At 42.3% G+C, this 12,989-nt stretch overlaps 1 protein-coding gene and 1 long non-coding RNA gene across 3 annotated transcripts in view; one reads left to right on the forward strand and one right to left on the reverse strand.

Moving 5' to 3' along the window:
• Window positions 1–12,989, reverse strand: part of EGFLAM (EGF like, fibronectin type III and laminin G domains) — a 181,967-nt gene that overhangs the window by 134,274 nt on the left and 34,704 nt on the right. The gene's annotated exons all lie outside the window — the stretch shown is intronic.
• On the forward strand, window positions 1,960–7,653 carry LOC144311941 (uncharacterized). The gene is made up of 4 exons (XR_013377415.1): window positions 1,960–2,465; window positions 4,163–4,355; window positions 5,234–5,330; window positions 7,547–7,653. It is a non-coding gene; the product is annotated as an uncharacterized LOC144311941 (long non-coding RNA).

Raw genomic sequence — 12,989 nt, forward strand, 5'->3', positions numbered from 1 at the left:
GTCTTCCAGGTCATTGTAAAGGAGAGAAAATACTGTATCTAATAGTTTGCTGGCTTAGTCAATGAATTTTAAGTTTTTACACAAAGGGTACTTGACTTCCGTGCTTGGTTCACTAGCATTAGGGACAGGCCTGCCTCTGAGCATCACACAGCTTCATAAACTGGGCTCAGCTGGATTGTGAGGGGATCCCGCAGAGGACTCCTTCTGGCCCAGCTGGTGACTTCTGACGAGGAAATGTGGGCTGAGGGCCCCTAGCTGCAGCTCCTGTTAAGAATCAGTCAACAAGCCCAAGGGAACACAGATGCCAGAAATGCAGAGATGCCAAAGAGAGTGCTAGTGATGTGCAAAACAGAGGCAGAAGGAAATGTAGATAAAATTAACTGTCCTTATTATCTGCAGCCCATTGACAAATACTTGAGGCAGGCAGAGTAGGACTTTCCTCCAGGAAATTCCCAACTGTCTGCATGTTAATGCCTTGCTAGGCAGAAAAACTACCTTAGCTTGACAATAGCCAGGCCTCCAAGGATCCCAGCCAGTCTTCCTTGGCATATGAAAATCCTTTGGAAACTTCCCTTTGTCTTTACTTCCCGCAGCCCCACAGTACATAATCAGTTGCTTCCTCACAGTCTGGAGGCAGCAGCTCCTTCTGCCCAAGGGTGCTGTCCCAATGCTTTAATAAAACCCCTTTTGGACCAAGGACATCTCAAGAACTCTTTCTTGGCCGTGGGCTCTGGACCCTAATAACACTACTCCAAAAGCATAGCATTTGACACCCTTATGTGGAGCTTGAATATTTTCAACTGGACTCTGAGCCATGATGCAGACTTGGGAAGTCCTGTCCTGTCCTCTCCCCTCCCCCCTCCCCTCTCCTCTCTTCTCCTCTCCCCCCCCTCGCCTCCCCTCACCTCCCCTTCCCATTACTCCCATTTCAGCGGCTCTGCAAGGAGTGCGGTCTCACTGCAACACTTTCGTGTCAATTGGTCAGACTGTGAGCCTCTAGCCTGTGGCTACTCTATGGGGGAGAAAGCCTGCCCTGTGGCTGGAAGGACATTTTGGGCAGAATGATAATAAGACCCAGAAACTTGATGCCTTCTCTTATTCTTGTCCTTATACAAGGTTGTCTGTCTTGGGCACCAGGACAGCCACCTAAGTGACTAGCATGGCTGCAGATCCTGTTAAGACTCCTGTGTGAGATTTCCTCCTCATTGGTCTAATGTGACCCCCTTCACATCCCTGGTCTAGCCACTTCTGGCCTCAAGACCTCCAACGGGAGCCGGCCGAAACCAGTACCTGACTGAATTAAAACCCAGTTGGGGGGATCCCTGGGTGGCGCAGTGGTTTGGCGCCTGCCTTTGGCCCAGGGCGCGATCCTGGAGACCTGGGATCGAATCCCACGTCGGACTCCCAGTGCATGGAGCCTGCTTCTCCCTCTGCCTGTGTCTCTGCCTCTCTCTCTCTCTCTCTCTCTCTGTGACTATCATAAATAAATAAAAATTAAAAAAAAAAAAAAACCCAGTTGGGGACTGTTTCCTAGAGAAGTTTCCTTTAAATACTACATGTGTTGGAATGTGGTTTAGGCCATGATAGATTTCTATCTCTAATATTTTCCATCAATGTCCTCTACTAAGTTACAAATTTGGGTAATTTCCTCTTGTAAAACTTATCTAATGTTTTCCATGGGTTAAAAATGGTGGGTTCTTTGTGGCCTTCACAGTAGAGCCTTCAGAGCAAGGCAAAACTCCAGCACCCATCATCCTCCAGAATGCGATGGACAAGGGGGCAAGGGCACAGCAAGGGCAGCCAAGGCAGGGTGTGGCCTTCACACGGGGCCATCAGAGCAAGGCAAAACTCCAGCACCCATTGTCCTCTAGAATGCGATGGACAAGGGGGCAGGAGTGGGGGGGGGGGGGCAGGTCTCCCTCCTACAGGGGCCTTTACAGCAGGCAGAGAGTGATTTAATTCTAGGGATGCATCTGGTGGCTTTGACACCAGGAACCTCTGACATATCCTGCACCTGGGATGCCACCTGGGTGTCAGGGGGTAGGAGGGGAGGGTGGCTTTTCTTGGTAATGGACCTTCTCTCTTCAGCCCTTTGGGATGCCTTTTAACCCACTGGAAACAATTCAGATAACAAGATTTAAGGGGAAAAAACATGGCATCTGCTCATCTGAGCTGACAAGTTTTAGAGCCAGGAACCTTCTCTCTGCCTTCTGGCAGCACCTCACTGCCTCTGCCTTCCCCTCCCCCTCCTGTTTCTGTACCACCTTGGGTGCCACCTGCATAACTGGTTTCTGAGCCCATCCTCCTTGCTCCAACACCCTTGCTTCTACTCCTCCCCTTGCTGTCAAGGAGTCAAGAGCACCCCCTGGTCTTACCACCACCCACTTCAGATGAGATCGGGCGCGTTCAGGGTGGTATGGCTGTAGACCCACAACCCACTTCAGAATTCGCCACCGGTGCCCCAGGTAAAAACTGATAATGGGGAACAAACTGACTTTTAAGTGGCCCCAGGTGGAACATAATTCAGTATTTAAACTAATTAAAACTTTGTACCAACATTTCCTAAAGGTCAGATAAGCCCGTGTTAACTCCGTTGCAATTTGTCAGCCAAAAGATGACTTAAAACGATGGTTAATTTTGTCTGTCTCAAGTTTTCAGGGGGAATTGTTAAGATAGCTTCCAAAGCCTTCAGTAACCTGAAACTTTAAGGTTTTGCTTAGATAATAAATGAGATTGAATTCACTGGACATCTAGGCCTTTTCCAAATGAGATAAAATACTGAAGCATTGATTCACTGAAGTACTGAATTGCACTTTTGACTTCTTATGGCAAAGAAAGTAAGGATATTTCAATGTGTTGGTAAACCTTCTAGGTGCTTACTAGATTAATAAATTTGCCATTGAAAGAATTCTGGTGTAATACTTCACGCTTGGTTACTACTTAGTTTTCACTGGAGACTAAGGTTTCTAAGATTTAAAATTCGGCTAAATGTAATTAAGACTGATGGAAATAAGGGAAGAGCTCTGTGTAAAAGGTTTACGAAGGGAAATCATTGGAAAGGAATTTTATATGCGGTCAGGACTGAAGTTAAAAAGAATGGATTTTAAAAGTACAGTGGCATGATCGAAATTCTGCTTTTCTCTCTGTTCAAGGGATGAAGTTTTCTTGAACTCTTGGTTTGCATTTGATGAGAAAATGTAAACAAAGGTTTTAATTTTTTCTCTTTTGTCTGCCCAGAAAACTAGTTTCTAGGTTTTGTCTTTCTCAGGTCTTTGATTACTTAGTTACAACTTCTCAGTATTAAAGGAGCTAAATTTTGCTAACAACTATATAACCCTACATATTTGCCTTTGGAATCTCTTATTGTTACCTTGGCTAAATAATAATTACATTTTGTAATGATATGCAATCCTATTCAGGCATGTGTTTTATAACTTTCTGAGGTTTTTTTAACAAACTTATTAAGATTTAAATTGTAAATTAAGTCTTTTTGACTCATTCCGGCCTTTCTACTTGGTATGTTAAATTACTCTGGAAACACTGTTAATTAGCCTTACGTTGTATTGCTTAGGTACTATTCTAGAGATGATAGGCAGTTCCTAAAGTTTTAATATGTTTTGGCATAAGGCCATTACTTAATATTCTGATTATTGAAGCGTTATGTGTCACAGAAATAACCAGGTTTCCTTGCCAGCTATATTCTAACCTCTTATCACATCTTTAACCATGTCCATTTTTTAGTCTTTTGTCATTTATAGCCATTGCTGTATCCTCTTGTAAAACGTGTTTCATCTTCAAGGAGATTCATAAAAAGGGCTTTTGACAAATACCGGTTTTTAATATCACTAAAATCCTAAAACTAAAATGGGTAAGAATTGCCAGAACTAACTAAAGTGAGGATGATTATAGTTTTTGTGACTCTTGTTCGAAACACTGCTGGTTCTCTAATGTTTGCTCTTCAAGATTAAGCAAACTTTCTCTTAAGACATCAATGATATACAGAAATAATGATAAAGTATTCCTCTGTGAACAAATTGAAGCTTTTAACTTTTCTTGCCACCTGAACCCTCTGAAATTCAAAAGATCTCCCTAAGATTCTTTCTTCCTTGGCAATCATAGTTATTTGCATAAGTTCAATAAAAATCTGTTCTCCTTGTAACAGGACACCGTTGGAAACATTGGTTATTTTATTAAGGCTTTAACTGGAATGTCCTATTTGAGAGACATGCATAGACTCAGATGTGACCAAACAGCTTTAAGACCTAGGGTTGACTTTATGAAGCCTGAAGCCAATACAGCCCCTTGGAAACGTTGGCCTGATACCTTGCTTACAGAGTTCCCAGCAGCCTTACCAGGTGAGTGAAGAATGTCACTTCCTGGCAGGTGCAGGAACCTCAGAATACTTTGGGGACCTTGTGAAATGGAATTCACCCAAATCTACAGGTATCATAGACATGTCTGATGGCAAACACTTGGCTTGGTTTCTGGCCTAAAGAGGCTACTAAAAGTTCAATCTAGATTTCTTATAAAAGTTCCAGACCCAATTCTAAAAAATCTGTATGATCATTCCCTATTCTTGCTGAGCTTATGTAAATCGATAGGTCAGGTCTGTTAAAATTAGACTTGTTCTTCAAACGAATTAGTCTTGATTTGGCTATCTTTGATAAAAATGAGGGTTATTACAGAAAGAAAATGTTTCAACAACACATATTTGTAGGTATTAGATTTTAAACACTTGAGACTCACGACACTGTTCGTAATTTGCTCCAACGCTTAACCTATCATTTTCCTTTTCTTTTCTTTTTCTTTTTATTTTTTTTACAAAAGGTACCTCTTATGAATTACCTGATTGCTTTGTAAACAAAAGAGGATATGATGGTTAATATCACTTGCTACGCCGTTAAGGCCTTAAATAACTCTCAAAATGGCATTAGATATTTTAATGGCATTAGATTTTGAACTGCTGTGCAAGGTGAAAGAATTACTAGCATAAAAATAGAATGTTGTATATATATTCCAGATATCACAAAAATGTAACAGGATGGCTAACAGATATAAATATTCAAATTGGCGCTTTAAACAATCTCTCTCTTTCCTTTAGTGATTGGTTAAACTCTTGGACTGGAAGAAATTTTTGGTCAACTAAAGGCTGTTTTTATTGGGCTTCTCTTTTTCATTATAATACTAATCTTATTTTGTTGTCTTTTCCGGTGTCTCCCTGACTGGTGCCAAGACTCCTTCATTGCCGTAACTTCAGCTAACAGATGATCCTTTCTACTCAAGCAGGTTCATATATGTTGTCTACCTTGGATTGGTGGCCTCTGCCTCTGGTAAATCATATATAAAAATTCCCCAACTGACCCATGTTGACCCATAGGTAGGGACATCTCTATGCCCCTATTCAGCAGGAAGAAGCTACAGAAGAAGACCTTCCACCCCAACAACCTTCAAGATTTAAAGGTCAAAATTGTTAGGGGGTAATAATATAGGAAACAAAGGCAGAAGGAAATGTAGATAAAATTAACTGTCCTTATTATCTGCAGCCCATTGACATATACTTGAGGCAGGCAGAGTAGAACTTTCCTCCAGGAAATTTCCAACTGTCTGCATGTTAATGCCTTGCTGGAGGGGAAAACTACTTAGCTTGACAATAGCCAGGCCTCCAAGGAGTCCTGTGAGTCTTCCTGGGCATATGAAAATCCTTTTGGAAACTTCCCTTTGTCTTTACTTCCCCCAGCCCCACAGTACAAAATCAGTTGCTCCTCAGAGTCTGGAGGCAGCAGCTCCTTCTGCCCAAGGGTGCTGTCCTGATGCTTTAATAAAACCCCCTTTGCATCAAGGACATCTAAAGAATTCTTTCTTAGCCACCGGCTCTGGACCCCAACAACACTACTCCGAAAACACATCACTAGCACCACAGAGCTGGCAACTTAGTGGAATGATTATTCCACCACTTCCAGGTCCTACCCCTAGCTCCAGATGTGTCAGAGAAGGCTGAGGCAAAACACAGCTCTTGAGTGCCACTGAGTGTGGGAGCTCACCCATTGTGGATTTTGCTTTCCCTGACACAGCTCACTTGCACTGTGGCATCCAGGAAAGCAAGCAGGAGGGCCTTAAGTCTCCACTCACGAGCCTCCTGTTGCCACACACATGCACGCATATGCACACACATATACATGCATACACATATACATGTATGTGCACACGTGCACATATATACACACGTGCACATATATACATACATATACATGTGCACACAGATACACACTTATGCACACACAGGCACATACATATACACATGCACATATACACGTATGCACACACATATACATGTGCACACAGATATATACATATGCATACATATACATCCTCCCTGCCCCAAGCAGAAAACTTTTTTAAACCATTCAACAATGATTCATTAGTGATTAAATGTTAAGATCATTCAACAACGGAGGGAGGACAAAGCAGCATAGGCTATTACACTTGACAAAAGCATGTGAACAAGAATACAGAGTTTCAAATTCATCTAATTCAGTGATTCTCAAACTTTGTGCATAATCAAAATCACCTAAAAGATTATAGCAACAGATTGATGGCCCTGCCTGGAGCTGCTGATTCAATAGATCAGGGATGATGCCCAAGGTTTTGCATTTCTAATAGGCTCTCACAAATATGGGTCCTGGGGGCGGGGATGGGGGGGAGGTTCCTAAACCACAGTATGAGAACCACCAGTGTGGCCGAACCTCAGAGTTTAATAATGGAGAAATTAAAACCTGGAGGAGTTCAGTGTCTTGTGCAAGGTCACAGCAACTAGCGAAGAGCTGACACTAAGACTTTGATGTACTGAATCTCTTGCCAGATGCTTGAAAGCTTGTACTTCTAAGTCTCAGGAAGCTGTAGGCACTCTCAGTTTGGCCCAGGCCTCTTACCAGGTTGTACCAGTAACTCTCAACCCTTCTTGTTGCTTTAACATACATCACACTCCCTGAAGAGGACACCCCTGGTTTAGGGAGGCTGCCTCTACAAGATATTTCTAACTCAACACCCGGGCCAAGAACACTGTGGCATGGGGTTTGAAGAAACTCTCTGGATGCTCCTGATGAGCACCTGCCCTTGGCTGAGCCCACTGTGAGTCCAGTTCTTGCAGGGCCTCTCATCCATTCTCGTAGTGTCCCCAGGCTTCTGCCAAATGGATCTTTTCATATCTAAGTGAGCTCCTCAGCCTTGATGGCCCACAAACACTCCAAACTCCAAATATTCCAGAATAAAACTATCATCTTCAACCTTCAGATCTCTCTCATGTTCTCCGTGGTTCAAAAATGTGCAGCACTTTTAACTGCTTCTCTTCTCTGACTTTCCAGATACAACCCTGATGCTACCCTACCCCTCAACAGCCCACAGAATGTAGACTCCCTGAGAGCAGGGACCTTTGTGTTCACCCTTTATTCTTGACACCTACAATAGTCTCTGGAATACAGTAGACATTCCATAAATATTTGGTATTTGATGGACTAAATGCCTGAATAAATTCTTATCTTCCTTCTAGCACTACTGCCGTGACCTTAGTTCAGCCTTCTATCAAACCGTGCTACTGTCCCCAAATAACCACAAAACCTCAATTTGCTCTTCCAGATGCCTGAAATACTACAGGACTGCTAGAATAAAAAAATAAAAATAAAAAAAGTCATGGTAGCAAGAGTGGATCATCTCTCCATTAGACCTCTGTCTTGTTTGGGACCAGAGGCCATTTGCTCCAGGCCAGAGACACACTGGAGACTTAGCTCAGGCTCCAATCTGAGGTCTAGAGGGAATGTGTCATTCCAGAGACCCCTGGGGGTCAGGAGTCTGCTGCCGAAAATTGGGTAATCTTTCCAAAGAAGGCATGAAAGGAACACTGGGGAAGGGCCAAGGTGATATTTGCTCCTAATATTATTTTTTTTAAGATTGTATTTATTTATTCATGAGAGACACACAAAGAGAGGCAGAGACACAGGCAGAGGGAGAAGCAAGCTCCATGCAGAGAGCCCGATGCAGGACTCGATCTTGGGACCCCGGGATCACGCTCTGAGCCAAAGCCAGACACTCAACCACTGAGCCACCCAGGCACCCCTCTTTGCTCCTAATATTAATCCTGCCCATTTCATGAGCCTAAAGCCATGCCATGTAGGAGATCTTTATAAGGGCTAGGGATTTTTTAAAATGCTTTTATTTATTTATTTGAGAAAGAGCAAGATCGCACAAGCGGCGGGGGGTGGGATGGTGGTAGAGGAAGCAGCCGACTCCCCGCTGAGCAGGGAGCCTGATGCAGGACTTGACTCCAGGATCATGACCTAAGCCAGAGGCAGACACTTAACCGACTGAGCCACCCAGGCGGCCTGAGGGCTAGGAATTATAACGTCTGTAACCACCCTCTTCTATAGTTCTCTCAGATGACCTTAAGAAAATGACCAGTTCTCACAGAAGGCAGCCTTTTCCATAATTCCTCTGGCTCACAGCTAGACGTGTGACCTTTTTAGGTTACTGTAACTACAATAAGGGTCCTTATGAGGAAAAAGAATTGCTATTAGAACACCACAGTGACCTGATGCTGCCAGCAAAATCCATGGGTGAATGCAAGCTTTCACATAAGAGAACATTTGCATAGCTTCAAAGGACAGTTACCAGTTACTGTGGTGGTTTTAACACATGTCCACAAATTGTTTGATGTTCTTCATCCAGAAGGTGGAGCTGACCTTCCCTCCCTTGAGTGTGGGCTGCATTTAGTGACCTACTTCTAATAAATGGAGGACAAAAGGGAGAAATGGTAGCTTTATCATAAAGAAAGATGGCAGATGCCCCTTTTGCCAAGTGAGCAAGGTTAACATCACCAGTGAGAAGACATGTGGGTATCATCTGTCCCCTGATCTGACTGGATGTGAAGAACACTTCACCGCTCTGGTATTCCTGCCCAAAATGCACAGCCCCTGGTCTAGTCATCAAAAAATATCAGACAAACCCAAATCAGGATGACAGTCTACAAAATAATTGACCAATACTCTTCGAAAGTGTCAAGGTCATGAAACACAAAGACAGAATCTGCCACAGATTGAATGAGACTAAGGAGATACAACAAAATGCAATGTGGTACCCTTGATTAGATTCTGGAATAGAAAGAACGACAGTCGAAAAATTGATAAAATTTGAATAAGGACTGTGCTTTTGGGGATCCCTGGGTGTCTCAGCGGTTTAGCACCTGTCTTTGGCCCAGGGCGTGATTCTGTAGTCCCGGGATCGAGTCCCACTTCGGGCTCCCTGCATGGAGCCTGCTTCTCCCTCTGCCTGTGTCTCTGCCTCTCTCTCTGTCTGTCTCTCATGGATAAATAAATAAAATCTTTTTTTTAAAAAAAGGACTATACTTCCATTAATAGCATTATGCTGATGTTAATATCAGTTTTGATAAATGGACTACGGCAATGTAAGATGTTAACATCAGGGAAAGCTGAGTGAGAGACGTTTAGAAGCTAGTATTGCCAGAATTCTTCTATAAATCTAAAATTAATGCAAACATAAAAATACTGAAGGAAAAAAGCTGCAGATCCTTCCTTTTTTCATCATAATCCCAGCAGGAGATCCCTTTCTGTCTGGCAGGGCCCCTTTCACAGGCCAGGCTCTCTCCTGGAGCACAACTGTCCCGAGCCCTGAAAAATCAACCACAGAAAGCTGGTATCATCCCTATAATTCACCACTCTTTCTCACATTCTTAGGATTGGGTTTCTTTCCAGGCTCCTCCCGCCAACACTGGCTCTGCACCATATGTCAGTACATCTGTTGAGGGGTATCTAGGCTACACCTGCCTTAGGAAGCAGCTTTCTCCTTTCCCTTGTGCTGGGCCAGAATCTGGCCTCTGCAATTTTCAGGATGGCAGCAAAGGCATTTTGCCAAACCAGACTCTTCCTGGTGCAGCCACTGGGTTAGCAGAACATGAAGCTTAATGATCAATGGGCTGCAGAAGCATGTACGGAATCGCAAAAGGCTTAAAGTTAAAATGACTTGTCCTTCAGGGAATAGAGATTATGAGTCATTTAAAAATGGGAAAGAAGCCAACTGCATACCTTTCCCAAAAACACTGGAAACTTTAAAGACGGTAGGTTCATAATTTTGGCACACGAATGTGCAAAGGATGATAATGGCTGTAATTTACTGACCACCATCTCTAAGCCTGGCACTCTTCAGCATTTTACAAGCAGAGTCCTTCTACCACAGACTCTACTCCATAGGACACTTCAGGCAAATAGGAAAAAAATTTCCCTTCCTGGCAGACACAGATCCCCAGGCTGGGGAAGAGGCCTAGAAAGAGGGTGACATTTCTGCCCACAGGCAACTGCCAAACTCAAGATTAACAAAGTGATCCCCAGCTGGATTCCAGACTTCTGCAACTCTTGGCTGCACATGATTGGCCCGACATTATGTAAGTTACTCTTTATAATTCTTTTGACAGCTCTGCAAGGTAGGTGTTGTTATACCCATTTTTAAAATGAGGAAACAGAACAATTTATTGACATATTCAAGATCATAGAAGGCAGAGTAGCCAGGATTTGACTCCAGGCTTCTCTGACTCCAAAATGGATATTTGCAATTTACCCCCTGGATCCCATGATGGAATAACCCTGGGAATGGTGATAGCAACAAACAGATTTGTAATCTGCCAGTAATTGCTGGCAAAGATCATATTGAAGACATCTGGGCTAAGCTAATCATAAAATAAAATAAAAAGAACTTCCTTAAGGACCAGATTCTGTGTTTAAACATTTTACATGTATTTTCTAATCTAATCTTCACAAAGAAACCCAGTCAACAGATGGGAAAACTGAGGCTGAGAGAAATAAAATAACCTGCCCTAATCACACACCTCCTAAGCGGCAGCTAGCAATCCAGGTCAGTGGGACTTCAAAAATCAAGCCCTTCCATCGCTAGGCTTACTATACTCCCTCTTGTTGGGGACAGTGCTAATACCCTTTCTTTCCTCTAAAGCTCTTAGTTCCAAATCATCTGCGCAGGTCTGTTCAGTTAGGAGTAATAAGCTGCTACAATCAATTAAGAAAATATAATAAGAGCATCTCACACATGGACTTTGGAAACATAAAATGCTTTGAGTACGCATTTGTGGGATGAACGAGGGAAGGTCCAGTATGGTGCTATAACCTTTGAAAGGACAGAAGTTGCATACACATTGACCATGCCTGTCAGGACTTATGATATCAATGAGGAGAGAAGATAAACAGAACTGAAGCAATGAAATATGAATAGTCATCTGCTGTGCAGCACAGCAGATCATGCCACAGGTTATGGAGAGGAGGGGCTAGGATCACTAAAGACTATAAAATCCAAGTCAGAAAATCAATACCCAGGAAATGAGATTTGAGATATGCAAAGCCCCCTTAAAGAGATGGGATGATAAGACTCAAATGAAGTACAAGGATAGCAGTCATGCTGGGTGCACCTCTATGGTGTCCTGGCTGGTATCCATTTTGATTAGCCAATGTGCATGTCATACCAACTGTTAAACATTTTGACTCTTGCAATCCATCAGTATATGCTAGGTCATGCTGCTATCATAAATGACTTCCAAAACACAATGGCTTACAACAAGATATATATATATATTTTACCATTCATTCTACAAAATTGCTGAGGGTTGGCTGCAACTCTGCTCCTGCCATTCCCATGGTGGGGCCCAGGCTCACAAGTAGCCTCTATCCAGAGCCTAGTGAAACATGTGCTGGCTCTTCAAACTTCCTTGTAGTGACACATATCACTCTCACTCACCTTCATTGATCAGAACTAGTCACATGGCCTTCTTATGGTCAACTAGTCAACAGATTACCTCTATGGATGAATGATAGCATTCTACCAAGATGTGAAGAAAGATGCTGTCCCTTGGTGGAAAAGTAGGGATTCATGTGGATCACAGAAACAGCAGAGGTAGAGGCAAATGAGTGTGGTACCCATCTAGGCCCTGTCCGGGGGAGCTAGTACCTGGGAGACGTCTACATCCTATTTGCATCCTTGAGTATCTCCCTTCAATAAACACCAATTACTCTCTGACTGGTTCAGGCCCAAAGGTAGGCAAGGAGAGCAAAACTATTGGGCATTTATAACTATCTACTGCCCATATTCTCACATTCACATCATTGTTCTGGCTCTGCCGGGCTCACTCTTGAAATAGTGGACTTAAAAACACCCTTCAACTATAATTAAAACACCATAGTATTGGCATAGAAATGGACAGGCAAATCAATAAAACAGAACAGATAGCCCTAGAATGTATAAAACTTAATTTATGATAAGAAAGGCATCTTGGATCAATGGGGAATGGAAGAATTATTCAACTGATGACATTAGGACAGTTGGTTAGCAAATTAGAAGAGAAAATCAATTTCTAGCCTTAATTCACGCCACACACCAACACAACTTTAACTCCAGATGGATTAAAGAATTAGAGGTATTTATATTTGTAAAGCCATAAAACAAGAAGATTCTCACCATTCACCCCAGAATATTTACTTTTACTTTTTTGTTAACAAGAAATCATCCACAAAATAAAGGAACATACAACAAAAAATTTTCAAACATTTCTTCCTGTCAAAACAACAACCAGAGTTCAAATACAGCCTAGTACAAATATTTACAGACAGAAAAAAAGATGAATATCATTTAATACATAAGGAACTCGTACAAAATACAACAGCAGCATTTTATGGTTCATAGAGAAAAACAGATAAAGAGGATATACAGACAAGTTTCTAAAAAAGATAAAGTTTAAACACATACCCAGAAAAAATATTCAAGACTCATGAGTAAATAAAGAACAACTTATTGCAACCCTGAGAGCCACTGCTTACCTACAAATTGAAACAAAATTTTTTAAATGATACAACCCAGTTAGTTTTTTAAAGGTGTGTTTTTATAATTTTGATCATAGTCTTAACTTGGTGTAACTCTTTTGGAAA

This window comes from Canis aureus, chromosome 4 (genome assembly GCF_053574225.1).
Source record: "Canis aureus isolate CA01 chromosome 4, VMU_Caureus_v.1.0, whole genome shotgun sequence".
Taxonomy (NCBI): Eukaryota; Metazoa; Chordata; class Mammalia; order Carnivora; family Canidae; genus Canis; species Canis aureus.